This window comes from Arvicanthis niloticus, chromosome 5 (assembly GCF_011762505.2).
Source record: "Arvicanthis niloticus isolate mArvNil1 chromosome 5, mArvNil1.pat.X, whole genome shotgun sequence".
Lineage (NCBI taxonomy): Eukaryota > Metazoa > Chordata > Mammalia > Rodentia > Muridae > Arvicanthis > Arvicanthis niloticus.
The window spans coordinates 18,374,723-18,391,585 of record NC_047662.1 but is presented as its reverse complement, the minus strand read 5'-3'; the positions used below and the strand labels follow the sequence as shown (position 1 = coordinate 18,391,585).

The window sequence follows — 16,863 nt, the reverse complement described above, 5'->3', positions numbered from 1 at the left end:
TCATTATTACTGTATTTTGTGTGTATGTGTGATGTGTAGGTGTGTGTGAGTACAGGTGTGCAGAGAAGGCAGAAGAGTAAGACTCCACTGGAACAGGAGTTATGGGTGGCTGTGAACCACATGGTGTGAATGTTGGGAATTAAACTCGGGTCTTTTGGAAGAGGAGTTGGTGCTTTTAACTGTGGAGCCATTTTTCCAGCCTCAGTTCCTAGGATCTTAAATCTTTCCTTCAACACTCATTCCATCTTTTCATTCATCATGGAAACTGAGCCCTTTTCTAGATGATTGTTTTGGTTTTGGTAGTTGAATACTCTGAAACTTCTGGGATGGGAAGGGGACGTTCTGTCTTTCTAGTCCTTTGCTGTCCTCTAGAACTGTCCTCTAGAACTCCAAATATTCATTCTATGCAGTTAATGATTGTATCATTCCATTTGCTAAGCATTGTTCCCACAAATTAAGTGACAGTCTGGCATATGATTTTTATTTTTGTATATAACTTTTGTTTCTGATATCATAAAATTAAGCACATGTTCTAAGAGAAGGTACAAATAAGCTCTTAAAAACGATGTTTTTCTTTCCTTTTTTTTTTTTTTTTGAGATGGGAATCTGACTGTGTAGCCCTGACTGGCCTGTAACTTGCCCTGTAGGTCAGTCAGGCTGGGCCAGAATTTACAGAGACACACCTGCCTCTGCTTTCTCAGTACTGGGATCAAAGGCGTGCTCACCATGCCTGGTGAGTAAATGGTTTCTGAGAAGATAATTCTCACTTTACTTGGGTATGTTTTGTTGAGCTGAGTACAGTGACTTGGAATGTTACTTTACCAATCAAATCAGAAGTGCAAGCATGTGGCTGGGGCTATGAAGTCTTTGGTTAAAACCTTCCCTAGCGTATATTAATTAGGCTCTGAATTGGGTCCCCAGGTCTCCTAAAAATATATTGAAAAATTAAAAACTGATAGTTTGTTCTAAGACAATGGTTCTCAACCTTTCTAATGCTTCAACCCTTTTATTACACAGTTCCTCATGTTGTGACCTCCAACCATAAAATTATTTTGTTGCTACTTCATAACTGTAATTTTGATAGTGTTATGAATTATAATATAAATATCTAATATTCAGGATATCTGATATATGACCTCCAAAGGAGTTAAGACCCACAGATTGAGAACAACTCTTCTAGATCTGTCTATCTATCCATCCATCTATCCATCTATCTTTATTTATATGAATGTTTTGGCTGCATGTATGTCTGTGTAACTCGTGTGTTTCTGGTGCCAATGTAAGCCAGAAGAGTGTATTAGATTGACTAGAACTGGAGTTACTGGTAGTTGTGAGCTCTGAGAACCACTGTTCTAAGAGATGAGTTTGCACTAGTATTGTTACATGTAAGAAATACAAGAAAGGAGTTGAACAGATGGCTTAGTGGTTGAGAGCACTTATTGCTCTTGCAGAAGATCCAGGTTCAGTTCCCAGCATCCATATGACAGCTCATAACTGTTTATAAATCCAATTGCTGGGGATCTAACACCCTCTTCTGGCCTCTTCAAGTACTAGGCATATACATGATATACAGATATTCATGATAAACACTCATGTAAGCAAAATCTATGAAAAGTAGAAAAGATATTAAAAGTTATGAGTGGAAGACACACATAGCAGCAGTAGTATGGTATGTATTGAAATGTCACGAGGGAAACTGTATAACTAGAGTTTTTAGCATATAGACAGGTGATCAATTTTTAAGGGGATGATGTGTAGCTCAGTGATATTTGTGTAACCTTCATGAAGGTCTGGGTTCCATCCCCAAAACTGATCAAAACAAACAGACAAACAATTGAAAATAGTACCATGGAATGGAGATTCTAATATTTGAAATCCAGTGTGCATATATGCCTACTCAGGATGACTAGATTCCTTTTGAGCAAAAGTTTTTAGTCTTGTTAACTTGGCAAATGGGTAAGATGACCAAGAGTAAAACAATTATTGGAGGGATTTGCTAAGCACTTACCATGTGTTAGCCACTGTGCTGAAGTGTTTTTTTTTGTTTTTTGTTTTTTTTGTTTTTTCGAGACAGGGTTTCTCTGTATAGCCCTAGCTGTCCTGGAGACTCACTCTGTAGACCAGGCTGGCCTCGAACTCAGAAATCTGCCTGCCTCTGCCTCCCAAGTGCTGGGATTAAAGGCGTGCACCATCACCGCCCAGCTGTACTGAGTTTGTAATGAACTTAGTTCTTAAATTCTCTGTGGCTTAGGTATTATCCTTATTTTATATATGAGGACACTGAAGTATAGTCAAGTAATTTGAACATGCTGTTACTAAATGACATACTGTTTGTCTGGCTTTCTGTGACTCCAGAGTCACTGATCTATGTAATTTATCCGTCTGTCTTTAATTGTAGAATGGGGAAAAAAAAAAAAAAAAAAGAAAAACTGGTATAAGGTAGTTGGGAATAAAGTAGAATTCAGCTAGGCATGGTGGCTCATCCTTGTAAAATAATACATGGGAAGCTGATACAGGAAGAGTGAGTTTGAAGCCAGTCTGGATACCATTTCAGATTCTAGACCAGCCTGGGCTACAGACCAAGCTTAGAAAATAAAGCATAGATTTCAAATATTGGTTGGATGTTTAATTAGGTTATTTAGTTCAAATTTCTTGTGCCATAATATTCTAACATGATTTACATCATATGTATATTAATTTAGTAGCATATCCAAACCCCATGGGTTGGGTTTGACTTCCAGCTTTGCCAAGTAATGTTTGTGTAAACTTGGTAAAAGAATTTTATTTCTCTGGATCTTAGTTTATTTACTGGAAAAAGGAGGACAGCAGTATCTTTCTCATAGGCTTAGTGTGAGGAATTAACATGTTTATGCAAAGGTTTAGAATGTCATGCAGTAAAGAGTAAATATTAGAGTTATTACATTATGCTTTTTAGCTTTCAGAGTACTTTAGCATTCTGAAAGAGATAGGGTCTAGAATCTATTTAGTTCTATTTTGCAAAAAAAATAATAAATAATAAAAAAAAAATCCACGAAAGCACAGAAGAACAAAATGAAAAGGACTAAAATTTAAACGATTCTTAAGCTCTGAATGTTGGTTGGGGAGGTTTGGAATGAGTTCTGTAGTAGGTAGCTCTCTTGTGTAATCAAGAGTAATCTGTGACTGCCCCCTCCACTTCAAGCTGGTAGAAGATGACCTTGATCTTCTGATCCTTCTACTTCTTAGGTACAGTGTGTGCCTCTATACTCAGTTTATGTACTGTAGAGAATGGAACCAAGGGCTTCATGCATGCTGGGTCAGCATTCTACCAACAGAGCTATGTCCCCGGTTTAAATTTGTGCTAATTTGAATGAAAGGGAAGATCATTCCTAGCTATTCCAGCTGTTTGATTATTTTTCCTACTTTCTTAGGAGGTGTGGGGAGGATGTTGCTGTGCCATTTCCATGTCCTATTCTAGTGAGCTGCAAAGGAGCATTTGAAGGATATTCAATTTTCTGGGAACTGGGAAAATAGCTTACCTGGAGAAAAGGATAAAATGAGTGGCTACCTACCACTAGAATGCTGTTGTGTGGTTCTTAGCTTTAACTCTAGAACGGCTTGAATTTAATTCTACTCTTTATGTTTTATCAATTTTTTTTTTTAGCCCTTGGAACTATAGGATCCAAGTACTTCTAACCACCCCCTCTTTTCCTCTTCCTTGTCTCTCTTTCTTCCTATCCTGTCTCTCTTTCTCCCTATCCTTCCCCCCTCTCTTCTATCTCCCTTTGTCCACTTCTGTCCCCCCCCCCCCCCCCCCCCTTCTGCTTGGTCCTTCTCAGATGCCCTTGAAAGCCTGAAGAGAGTTCTAGGGTTTGTCCAGCTGGAGCCTTCTCTTGTGTCCTGTACAGTGTCTTCAGGAGATGTATGTGTTTATAAGTAGTCTCTGTGAGGGGCTACTCCTCTATCATTCACTAGCCATTTAGGGTGTGTAAGAATGAAAGCACATTGGATTAGTGTGATAATAATTGAGGGCAGGTGAAATATATTTAGTGGAAGACAGAGCTTTAGTTTTGCTTTTTAATGCCAAGTTCTAAGGGAAATTTTAGCTTTCTTGAACCTATGTTTTCTGACCTGTAAATCAGAATCCTATCTATAACTAGTTGTTATGGTTGTTGGCAGAATTAAATATGATAATGAGTTTATGATCTCCAGCAGAAATCATGTATAGTCGTGTGAGCTGTCATTAATTTTTAATAATTTTTCTGATGTTGAATTCCATGTTAAAATTGGTATACTTGTATTTATTTCAGGTGTAATATAAAATTAAATGAGGATAGACAAGTAGATTGCTTGGCACATGGGTTTTTATCCAGTGTGGCATTTTCCCCCAAGACGATGTGTAGCCCTGGCTGGCCTAGAACTCAGAGATCCATCTGCCTCTGCCTCCCTAGTGCTGGGATTAAAGGCGTGCGCCACCACTGCCCGGCTCACTACAACATACTTTTAGAGTAAAAAAAAATGCTCAGCACTTTTGCCCAGCTGATATAATAGAAATAGTATATAGTAGTAATTTTTTTAAGAAACAAAATTTCTTGTTCAGAGTTTCTGTTGCTTTGATGAAACACCATGACCAAAAGCAACTTGAAGAGGAGCCTTTCACCCCCATTTTAAATCACAGTCCACTGAATGAAGTCAAGGCATGAACTCATACTGGGCAGGAACCTGGAGGCAGGAGCTGATTCGAAGACCATGGAGGAGTGCTGCTTACTGGCTTGCTCCTGATGACTAACTTAGCCTGCCTTTTTATTTTAAAGCTTTTTATCGATTCTTTGTGGATTTCACCTAGTGCATCCTAATCCCACTCATCTCCCTGTCCCTTCATATCCTTGCAACCTCCCTACCAGAAGAAAAGAAAGATAGAATTAAAACAAAAGCAAAACAAAACAAAAAACCCCCAAACCATCTTGTTGTGGAAGTGTGTCAGAGTGTGTCACACAGTATACCCTTTTGTCCATGCATCTTTGCTTGCAAACATTAATTGCAATTAATTAATTAATTAATTAATCATTGGTATGTTTTGAGGCCTTTGACTCTGCTAGGCTATCAATATCATATCCTCACAGACTCTCCTCTCTGATATCCTGTTGTCCTGTGTCATAGAGATCCTGCAAAATTGAATCTGCAGGACCAGCCTTTCATGTGCTCCAACAGTTCATAAATGAGATAGATGTTTGGATGGGCCTGGGAGGTAGCTGAGTTGATCAGTCCACTAGTCTTCTTGTGCCTGCGCCACCAGGGTGAGCTCTCCAGCACTGCCTGCCTAGCTCACCCAGTGCCTAAGCTGGCTTGGGGCAGGGTCAGCTCTCCTGTTTTCATGTCCTTGAGCTGGCTCACCCACACCTTCCCCACCAGGGCCAAATCTACTGTTCTGTACAGGTGGGGTGCAAGGCCACTTTCTTGAATTTTGTAACCCATAAGTGATAGGGCCAGCTCTCCTGATCTCATGACCTTGGGGCCAGTTCACCTGCTTGTCATAGGCAGTGAGGGGCAAAGTTGGGGTTGGGAGGAGAGTATCTTCTCTCTTACTCACACCACCCTGAGGCTGGCTCACCTGCACTCCCTATCACCAGTGTCAGCTCTACTGTGCTGCTCAGGCAAAATGCTAGGCATGCTCTCCCACTCTCAGGCTCTTCGGGCCAGCTCTCATCGAGGTGGAGTAGCCTGCTTTCATTCCTTCTCTTTCTTCCTTTTTTCCCCCCTCATCCTCTTTATTTTGCAGACAGTGTCTTTCTGTGTAGTCCTAGCCGTCTTGGAACTCAAGGATCCTCCTGCTTCAGCTTTGTAAGTACTGGGATTGAAGGTGTGTGCAACCCATGTCACTATGCCTGGCTTTCCCCCCACTCCCCTTTGATATAGGATCTCACTATGTGACTCTAGCTGTCCTGATCTTGCTCTATAGACCAGGCTGGCATAAAACTCAAAGATCTACCTACTGCCTCTGCTTCCTGAATGTTAGGTTTGAAGGTATGTGCTACAGTGCCCAGCTTTTCCCTTATTTGCACCCCCCCCCCAACAACTCACCTTTCTTTTTTTCTGTTTTTCACTCCTCCAGTCCTCTTGTGCCAGGGATCAAATCCAGAGCCTTATGCTAGGCAAGTGCTCTATCATTGAGCTATATTCCCCCTTTCTTCTTCCTGTGATACGATCTTGTTTGACCCCAAACTACTCTATAGTCCCTATAGGACTTGAACTTGGATTCTTCCTGTCCTAAGCCTTCTCAGCAGCTAAAGCAGGCCTTGTTGCAGTGGTCTTTGAAAATATATTCTCAGAGTTGTGCAACCATCACTACTGTTTAATTTCAGAACATTTCTATCACCTCAAAAAGGAATCACATGCCCACTAGCAGTCACTCTCCATTCTGTGTCTCACTGTTGAACTATATAAATCACTTTCTGTCTCTGTGGATTTGCCTAGATAGGACATTTCATATAAGTGTTTGCTTTCTTTCCTTCTGGTCAACTCAGGCTTGATAGTGGCTGACCTCTTTTACTAGGTGTACTGTTTTCTTCTAATTTTGGGGTGGTTTTAATTTTTAGTTGGTTTGTGATAGGGTTTTATGTAGCCCACGCTGGTCTTAAAGCCTGATTTGTAGCTGAGGATGATCTTGAACTCCTGATTCTCCTTCCTTTTATCTTCTAGTACTGGGTTTACAAGGGTGGGCCACTAAACTTGATACTACTATAGTGTTTTAAAAGATTTCTTTCATATTATAGTATGTATTAGTACTTCTTTTTAGAGCTGTTCCCACTCCCTCTTTTTTTGGACAGAATCTTGCTATATAGTATAGCACTGATTGGCCTAGAACTATGTAAATTATGCCAACCTCAAATTTGTAATCTCCCATCTCTCTTTCCTGGGTTCTGAGATGATAAGAGTGCCTGATGAAAATTTCAGTTTTGTTTTTTGCTCATTTGGGTTGTTTTTACTTCTTGTCTATTAGGAACTTTCCATCCTAGAATAGAGAGATGCAGGTCATATGGTCACTCTGCTTAATATTTTGAGGCCCTGCTGCCAACCTGCCTGGTGTTTGTGTCATTTTTATTTTACACTTCTAATAGTACATGGATTTCCATTTTTTCCCATATTGCTGTAATGAATCTTTTCTTTTTTTAATAGCCACACTAGCGGAGGTAAAATGGTTTTGATTTGCATTTACTTATTTACTAATGATATTTAGCTAGCTAGTTAGCTTGCTTGCTTGCTTTCTGGCAAAATCTTCCTATTTAGCTTACTCAGGCTGGCCTCAGACTTACCACAATTATATATTAATATGGCCTCCAATCAATCATTTTGAAGTTTTCTAAAGTGAAGCAGTTGGATAAATCGTATTATAAATGTTCATAAGTCTTTCATACACATTAGTAGTTCTCATTGATTTGTGGAATTCTTAAGGTTCTATAAAGGAGAATCAACACTATTTTATTAATGTCAATACATTAGTATTTGTACTAGTGTTACAAAAGCTGATAGTCAATAATGTTGCTTATGCTTTAGCACACATCAAGAAAGCAGCATTTAATTGCATTGGTGAGAATTATGCTCATGACACGTTGTAAAGCAAGAATACTAGTTTCACTTTCAAACGTCCTTGATGAAGCACTAAAAACAACATTTTTATTGATGTATTGATCCTTGAGTACATATTGTTGTATTTTATTTGATTGGGAAGTTCATGTGAAGCCCTTCTGCCTATGTTCAATTAATACAACATCAAGGAAAACATTGCTGCAGTTGTTTGAATTACAAGTTAAAATAACATTTTCTTTTCAGGTAGTACTAGTTTCATTTGAAAGGATGATTGATAGTTAAACTAAGTTCAGACTTAAGCCTTTGGCTAGCATCATTTTGAAAGTAAATGAAATGTAGCTTGTCACTATAAAGGAAACTGATGATATTTATTTTCAAGGATACAATTTGAGCTTCCAAGGAAAAATTAGAATAAAGGTGACTTTTATTTCTGGGAGTTTGGTAGCATATCCAACTTTAAGACTTGTTTTTAAATGACAGTGACAGTATTAACAGTGGTTTTTGATACTGACAATGGAATACACTGTGAAAGTTCTGTTTTGATACCTTAGTGAAACAGCATTTTAAAAGACAAATATGGGTATTTACAGAGGTAAAAGATTCATTCAAAGTGAAAAATTGGTCAAAGAATTTTATATAACAGAATTTTAAAAGTCCGTTATTAGGTTTAAGAATCTCCATTACAGTTAACCTTTAAAACCTTCTACCTGTCAAATTCTGGTACAAGAGCAAAGAAAAATATCTCTTAATTATTTTAAAAGGTTATTAAAATACCTTAAAGTATACATACTTTGTAAAGTAGGATATTTCTTTATCTACTTCAAACAGAACACCAGGTTAAAATGATAGCATATAAAAATAGGTTTTAGAGAGCTACCGCAAACACCAAGAAGGGCCTAGAACTGAAGCGAGGCCCATTTTACTCTTTTCATCAGATTTTATTTTGTTTTTGGAAAAGTTATTTTTGTTAAAATTTATTTCTATTGAATGTTATTAAAACTAAAACATGTTTTTAAAGGTTTTCTTTTTCTTTCTTTTTAAGACAGGGTTTTTCCTTGAAGCCCTGGCTACCCTGGAACTCACTCTGTAGGCCACTCTGTAGGCAAATACAGTCTTTGGATGGTTAATATTTATTGACTATCTTTTATATGCAGTACAGTATTCTGGGCATTGGATACAGTGATAAACAACACTAACAAAGTCTTTATCTTTGTAGAGTTTACAAATTATTTGGGAAAGAAAGTTTAAAAAAAAAAAAAGATGTATTAGTAGTCCAGGCAGTAGTGGCAGATTCCTTTAAGCCCTCATTTAGCAGAGGCAGTCAAACCTCTAAGTTTCAGGACCGCCAGAGCTACACAGAAACCCTGTCTCAAACAGATAAACAAACAAAGTAAACAACCCTCCCAAACCCTAACATAGTAGTGGTATAATTTTGGATATAGATTCCCAGTTGGTGCGACATGTTAGGAGTGCAGCTTTAGCCAGGATCATCAGATAAGGCATTTCTGAGGAAATGACGTTTGACTTGTGACTTGAATTACAAGGTGATAGACACCATAGGAAATATTAGGAATGGTGGGCTAGGTCTCAAGGTAGGAGAAGGTAATAACCAAACTCAGTAGAGTTACTTTATGTTGTGGGAAGACATGGAGGAATCCAAGTTATATTCCATAAAACAGCTGAAGGATTCATTCCATTGATATAGCCTGATGTTGGTGATGTTTAAGTGGTCTTGACTTCAAGATCCTCTTGCTTCAGCTTCCAAGTACCTGGAGTGCAGATAAATGCACCACCACACCTGTGTGAATTGGCTTGATTTTAAGAAACTGTTTACTTTTAGCCTTATGCCTGCAATTTTAGCACTTAAGAGGCTGGGGCAGGAGGAAGCTAACTTGGGTTAAATAGGGAGATGCTGTTTCAAAGAAAACCAAATAAAACCAAATCAGCAGACTAATTAAAAAAAAAGCCTTTAACTTGCTGAAATCTGAAGAGCCTCTCGTCTCATTACTTTTCACCTTTTTCTTTCAGCATATCTTTACTAAATATTATATTCATGTTGTCTTATTAATAGCATTATAAAGAAATTATCGTTCTACAGTTTTAAGTTTGGGTTGTAGCTGAAGTTACTAAAATTGTGGTGTAAACACAAGGATCTTTGAGTAAGAAACAGTATAGCCTTCATATATGTATACATCCCACCCCTACAGATAAATCCAACTCTAATTGGATTATGTCACTTCTGTCATGTGATTTATACATAGGTATAGAAACACATTCTAAAAATGAATGGGAAGGATTTTTTAAGTTATGTATCCTTAGGAAGGAACTTCTACTGAGGATAGTATTCATATTATTAGGTGCTGTGTAGTTTAGGTTTTTGTGGTTTAGGAATGGGTGGGGAAATGTTGAACACAGTTGTCAAAATGTATTGCAAGATTTAGTATCCTCACTATAATTTGACTTTTGATAGAGTCATAGTCTTTTATATTTGAAGGCTAGAAATGAGAATGTTGGGCTTAATAATACTTTAAGTCTTAGCCTTTATTTAGAATAATCACACATGGAACATACAATTCTAACAGCTCCTGTATAATTTCTCTTTCTCCTACCTTAACTCTGGCTTTAAAAAGCCATTTTATTGCTTGATAACAGCCTCAACAGTGTTATCAGTAGGAAAAAGTGCTTTGCGGTATTAATTAGAACTGATGTTTTTTTTTCATGTCAGTGACCGTATCCACATAATTTATAGAAAAATAAGTGTTTAGAGAAGAGTGAAAACAAACCCAGTTTTGTAAGTGTTACTGCTCCAACAAATAGACAGTTAAGGTAGGGTAAAGAGAAATTCCAATCTGGACTCAAATCTCAGCTATGTTACTAGTTGTAAATTGTTAAACTTAGAGGTTTGATTATCTGATCTCGAAAATGAGGGGAGTATTATCAAACTTTTTTTTTTTTTTTTTTTTTTTTTTGAGACAGGGTCTCAATGTAGACTCAGACTCATTACATAGACCATGTTGGCCTCAATTTCACAGAAATCTACCTACCTCTGCTTCCAGAGTGCTGAGATTAAAGGTATGCACCACTATACATGGCCAGAATTTTTTATATATGTCTGTGTGTGTATATATATGTGTGCGTGTGTGTGCATGCATACATACTTGCCTGCCTGCCTGTTTGTGGGTGGGTACGTGCATGTAAATACAGGTACCCATGGAGACCAGAAGAGGGTATCATCCTTTGGAGCTGGAGTTAGTTGGTTATAAGCTTGACTATGGAACAGTACATGCTCTTAATCACCAAGAAATCTCTCCATAGAAAGACCTTAGTATGTGCTATCCAAGGTATTTTTGATCACAGATGAATATTGACACATACATGGTATGCTGGCTAGTTATATGTCAGCTTGACACAGCTAGAGTTATCTGAAAGGAGGGAACCTCAATTGAGAAAATGCCTCTGTAAGATCTGGCTGTAAGGCATTTTTTGAAAGTGATTGATGGAGAAAGGCAGCCATTGTGGGTGGTGCCATTCCTGGACTGGTGGTCCTGGATTCTATAAGAAAGCAGGCCAAACATACTACGAAGAGCAAGCCAGTAAACAGTACTACTCCATGGCCCCTTCATCAGCTTTTGCCTTCTGGTTCCTGCCCTGTTTGAGTTCCTGCCCTGTTTGTGTTTCTGTCCTGACTTTCTTCAGTGATAAACAGCAATGTGGAAGTGTTAGCTGAATAAACCCTTTCTTCCTCAGATTGCTTTGGTCATGGTGTTTCATCACAGCAATAGTAACCCTAACTCTATAGGACATGTAGTTAGTTATGTCTGGACAGTAAGTGTCTGGCTGACCCATTGTAGGACAGAATGTAGCAATCTTTGTGTGGTATGTTGTCTTGCTGTTGTTGAAACTTGCAGCTTTCACATTGGTGTTCCCAGCATTGTGTTTGGCTTCTCATACACAGTGACATAGGAGCCAGGTCATTCTTGTGGCATGTAAGTCCTTTGAAAACAGCTACAGGCTGGATCTTTAAATTTCTGTTGTAGTTCAGCTAGGGAGAAAATTGTATTACCACAGAGTAGTGAAAGTCAGGTGGAAGAGTGCCTCTCTAAGAGAGTCCCTAGATTTACTTTGCTGAATGTGGTCACCATCAAAAGCAGGAAAGTGGCTGCCTAGAGTTTAGCTAGCATTTGAGTGAGGCCAATAAGACCATATTTTGCTTTCTGAAGTATTCCCGTATTTATAAACATCATTTATAAAGGGTATCTATTATATTCCAGGTTCTGTTTGAGGATCTTAGGAATACAGTAGTAGTGGTAGGGAAGCCCCTTTATTACATTCTAGTGAGGAAGGTAAATATTAAGTCTTAGGAAGTGCTGAGAACCACGAAGAAAAATAAAACAAGAACAAGCACCAAGTTAAAGATTCTTTTTGTTGTTATTATTATGATTATTAATATTTTGAGAAGGATCTTGCTATTTAGTCCAGGCTAGTTTAGAATTCATTTTTACTTACCTTGACACTATGATAAAATATCTGACAGAAGCAACTTAGAGGAGAAAAGGTTTATTTTGGCTTATGATTTAGATGCTACAGTACATCATGGCCAGAAAGACATGGCCACAGTAACATTTCTGTCTGTGATGGCAGGAGAGGAGGTGACATCTCATATCTTGGCTGATTATGAAACATAGATTAGGCTGTATTATCACCTTCAAAGGCTCATTTTAGTGCCTCACCTCTTAAAATTCATAGCTCCACAAAATAGTGCCACCAACTGAGACAAACAGTACTGAACACATTTGTGGGGGAGAATATTCCAGATTCAAATCATTAACAGCCCAGACTGATCTCAAACATTATCCTCCTGACTCAGTATCCTGAGTGCTAGGATTACAAATGTGTACCACCATGCACAGTAGGGATGCTATTTTTTTTTTTTTTTTTTTTGAGACAAGGTTTCTATGTGTAGCTCTGGCTGTCCTGGAACTCACTCTGTAGACCAGGCTAGCCTCGAACTCAGAACTCAGAAATCTGCCTGCCTCTGCCTCCCAAGTGCTGGGATTAAAGGTGTGTGTTATCACCGCCCGGCAGGGATGCTAATTTTAAGTAGAATCTTATTTTAAATAGAATTGTATAGAAGATTTCTCAATTAGATTATGAACAGAACCATGATGAAGCCAATAAATGGCCTTCAAGAAAAAGAATCCAGGGGCTGGAGAGATGGCTCAGAGGTTAAGAGCAATGGCTGCTCTTCCAGAGGTCCTGAGTTCAATTCCCAGCAACCACATGGTGGCTCACAACCATCTGTAATGGGATCCCGTACTCTCTTCTGATGTGTCTGAAGTCAGTATATTCAAATGTATAAAAATAAATAAATCTTAAAAAAAAAAGAAAAAAAAGAAAAAGAATCCATTTTAGTTACCAAAAGGGAGGTCCTTGGGATGAGGAATAGGAATAATTGACTTCAAAAGTTACTTTACTAGATAAAAGAGAGGATGTTTAGTTTAGGCTGGTGATTTTCAATCTTCCTAATGCTATGACCCTGTAATTCAGTTCCTCATGTTGTGATGACCCTCAACCATAAAAATACTTTGTTGCTACTTTGTAATTTTTCTATTATGAATCAAAATGTAAACATCTGTGTTTTCTGATGGTGTTATAGCTCCTTTAATTATAGTACTCTGGAGGCACAGCCAAGTAGATCTCTGAGTTCAAGACCAGCCTGGTCTACAGAGTGAATTTTAAGACAGCCAAAGCTACATAGAGAAACCCCGTCTTTGAAAAACCAAAAAGGTCCTTTAACCCCCAAGGGGGGGGGGTTGTGACCACAGGTTGAAAACCACTGCTCTAAGCCAGTGCAGTCAGCCGGTATTTATTCTCAAGAAACAAGTACTAAAATGAGGGAGTAGATCTGGTGCTGTTGAAAGTCAGCCTGTGTGCCAGCTTTTGGACACATACTACATTATTGGCTAGTAGATGATGGGGGGGGGGGGGAGAGAGAGAGAGAGAGAGAGAGAGAGAGAGAGAGAGAGTGTGTGTGTGTGTGTGTGTGTGTGTGTGTGTGTGTTTAGTGTATGAGAAAGGGTTTTTCTGTGTAACAGTCCTGGCTGTCCTGGAATTCATTCTGCCTTCTAGGTGTTAGGATTAAGTCATGAGCCACCACACCCAGCTACCACATAGAGTTTATAAAATAGGTTTGGATTGATGAGTTGGTTCAGTGGGTAAAGGCATTTGCCACCAAGCCTGATGACCTGAGAGATGTACATGGTGGAGAGATGTGACTCCCACAAAGTTGTCCTTTGCCCTTTATATAAAAGCCATGCTACAGCTCTCTCCCCCATAAATGTAACTTAGAAAAACATTAAAGTAGTCTTTCCACTATCAGAATGCAAATTAAAATTAATTGGCTCCACAGATCCACTTAAGGACATCTGAGGACAGTATCTGGAAGTTTGCAATATTAACAAGTACCAAGGTAACTGTCTTACTTACTTACTGAAATTTATTTTCTCTATTCTTGTTGATAGAAGTCATCTTTACCCTGAGTTTAGTAGGTGTGCAGGCTAGTACCTGCTTATTTAAGACCCATTCTTGTATAATGCACAGTGGATCTTGTATTTACTTTTACAGAGCTTAAAGTCTTAGCTTTAGTCTCCAACTATTGCATACTCTAAGATATATTGATGCCACTGCAGGAAAAAAAAAAAAAGAAGCCTTTGTCCTCTTTCCTAATAGCATTCTTAATTTTCACCTTAGCCATAAACCTGGGAAGGAGAAACCTCTGAATAGAGAAGGCCAGATCAGCTACACACTTATGTTCTACAACAGAAACAACAGTAACAAAAAAATGAAACAAAGCAAAAACTTGCTCACATTCAATACCTTCTGAATTTTCTGCTCATTGAAAATTCAAGTTATTTACCTATGATTAAATTTTCACCAGGTGTAGTGCCACATACCTCTAATCCTAGCACTTGGAAGGTATACGCATGTCAATCTCTTCATGTTTGAGGCTTGTCTGATCTACAGAATGTTTCAAAACAGCCAAAGCTACATAGTGAGACCCTATTTTGAAAAAACCCAACTCCCTCTACCCCCTCCAAACAGAGTTTATAGTTTTCACACAGTATTAAGTCTCTAGCATAAAAATATCTTAATGAAAGAGTGAACAAAATGAAGGCACTGAGAGCGTGTATAATATATAGTTTGATTTTTTGTTGTTGTTGTTGTTTTGTTTTTCTTTTGTTTTTCAAGACAGGGTTTCTCTGTGTAGCCCTGGATATCCTGGAACTCAGGCTGGCCTCGAACTCAGAAATCCGCCTGCCTCTGCCTCCCAAGTGCTGGGATTAAAGGCTCGCAACACCACCGCCCAGCTGTAGTTTGATTTTTAAAGGGAGGAGATTGAAATCATCAGTGGCAAATGTAAACTGTTTGTAGATGTTGAACTAGGGGTGAGAATGCCATGGCCACCAATCTAGTGGGCGCACTGTTGAAGGAAGTATGTGGTTGCCCCAGCTTTAATGGCACTGCTGTTAATGTTGTGGGAGGTCTAACAGCTAAGCTACTTCTCCACTAGGGCTCTGTCAGGTCTGTGAGCAAGTCTGACTTTCATACCTTGTCTTGTGCAATCAGTTCCTCTTGTGGTTGGGCTTTTTAGAATGAATATGAACCTCTCTTCTACCAAAGAAGCTGGGAGTCAAAGAAAAATTATTTTCCTTCAAGATCTAAATACTGGAATATAGATAATGCTTTAGAAAAGTATTCCCAAGTCTTTGTGTGTAAACTTTTAATCCCAAATGCTCAGGAGGCAGAGGAGGCAGATCTCTGAGTTTGAGGCCAGTCAGACCTATCTACATAAAGAGTTCCAGGACACCCAAGGTGACTAATGAAACCTGTCTCAAAATAAATAATCCAAATAAACAAACAAAACTCCCCAAATAAAATGTAAGAGTCTTCTTATTCTGAATTAATCTCCTTACCCTGTTATTAATTCGTTTAAGAGTTTTCATGTCTTTCCATCCTTGCAGTTGGTTGCTTCTGATTTTACCTAGTGATTAGGAGAGCTCATAACAGTGGGTGGTAATTTACAATTTGCTTTTTAAGTAAAAATGATGTGATATTTAAGTGAAAATGTCATTAAATTAAGAAGTAGCTGGTTTTGGGTCACAAAGAAGTTCTAGTTTCTATGGAGAGTTCACAAAGAAAGACTGGTTTTTCTGCTTGAAACTGAAGAGTAAGTCCGTTTCGCTTTTACCATTTACTGTATTTACTTTTTTTGTCTTCTTTCCTCAGTCATTTGCTAGTGATGATATTCTTGTGAAGAGACCTGATGTGGCTAAGGTACTAGAGTTGAAGTTCTGGATACTTAGGTCTAACTTTAAGCCCATGTTTTCTCTGGGACCTATTTTCCCATCTTCTGGAATCACTGCTATGATTGGCCAGGGAATTTTAGGTATAACTCAGGAGTAAAAGTGGCCTTGTTCATGATAAATCCAGAACTTTTCATTTCAAATTAAAAAGTTATCTTTTAGTGTTACCTAGAAGATTGAGCACAAGAACAATCTTTAGTCAGGTTCCAGATTGAGGGAGAGTTTGAAAAGTACAGACTCAGCAGAAAATAAAACAGGCATGTGTAGGGCTGGAAAACTGGGACAGTGGTTAAGAACACTTGGTTTAGTGTTCCTGCTGAAGACCCAGGTTAGTGTTCAACACCAATACGGCTCTTACAACTGTTCTGTAATTCTAGTTCTAGGGCAACAGATGCTCTCCTCTGGCCTCTATGGCACTACATGTACATGGTACATAGACATATATGTTCAGCTAAACACTCATACACATAAAATAAATAAATCTTATTTTTTCAACAAGCATATATTGAAGACTGTTTCTACAGAATACCAAAGGGGCCCAGTGTGATCTTGATTTTGACTCCTATTTCTCCTTATGCTGCCATATAGCTATACCCTGTGCAGCAACTGGTTCTGTTGCCTTGGAGGATATGGTAGTGCTCTATATGTGGATTTAGGTGCCTTGAAGTCCTTTGTACTCTGCTTGTGTATGTTGGATGCTTCTTTGTGATTTTCCATTGGTTGTTTAAGCCCGCTTTTCTTCTTCACTCTGTTAGCTTTTCCCATTACTTTCAGTAGTTTCACCTTGCCTCTCCATATTTCTTTTTCTTTTGTTTGGTCATGCTGAGATCTTTGATAGCTTTCATCTTCTGTACCATTCATTCTCTGGCCTCCATGGCTCTGCAGTTTGATGGATAGACTGTAGACTGGGAGACCACAGATTCTGCTGCATTGT

The 16,863-nt window shown here is 38.5% G+C and overlaps 1 protein-coding gene across 5 annotated transcripts in view; it reads left to right on the top strand.

Annotated features, from left to right (window-relative positions):
* The window catches only part of Luzp1 (leucine zipper protein 1), an 89,013-nt gene that overhangs the window by 25,129 nt on the left and 47,021 nt on the right, over positions 1–16,863 (top strand). Inside the window, exon 2 of one of the 5 annotated variants that reach the window (XM_076933948.1) lies at positions 10,543–10,638. The exons of the other annotated variants lie outside the window; for them this stretch is intronic. The gene's annotated coding sequence lies outside the window, so the exon portion shown is untranslated. The remainder of the gene's footprint in view (positions 1–10,542; positions 10,639–16,863) is intronic. 5 annotated transcript variants of the gene reach the window in all.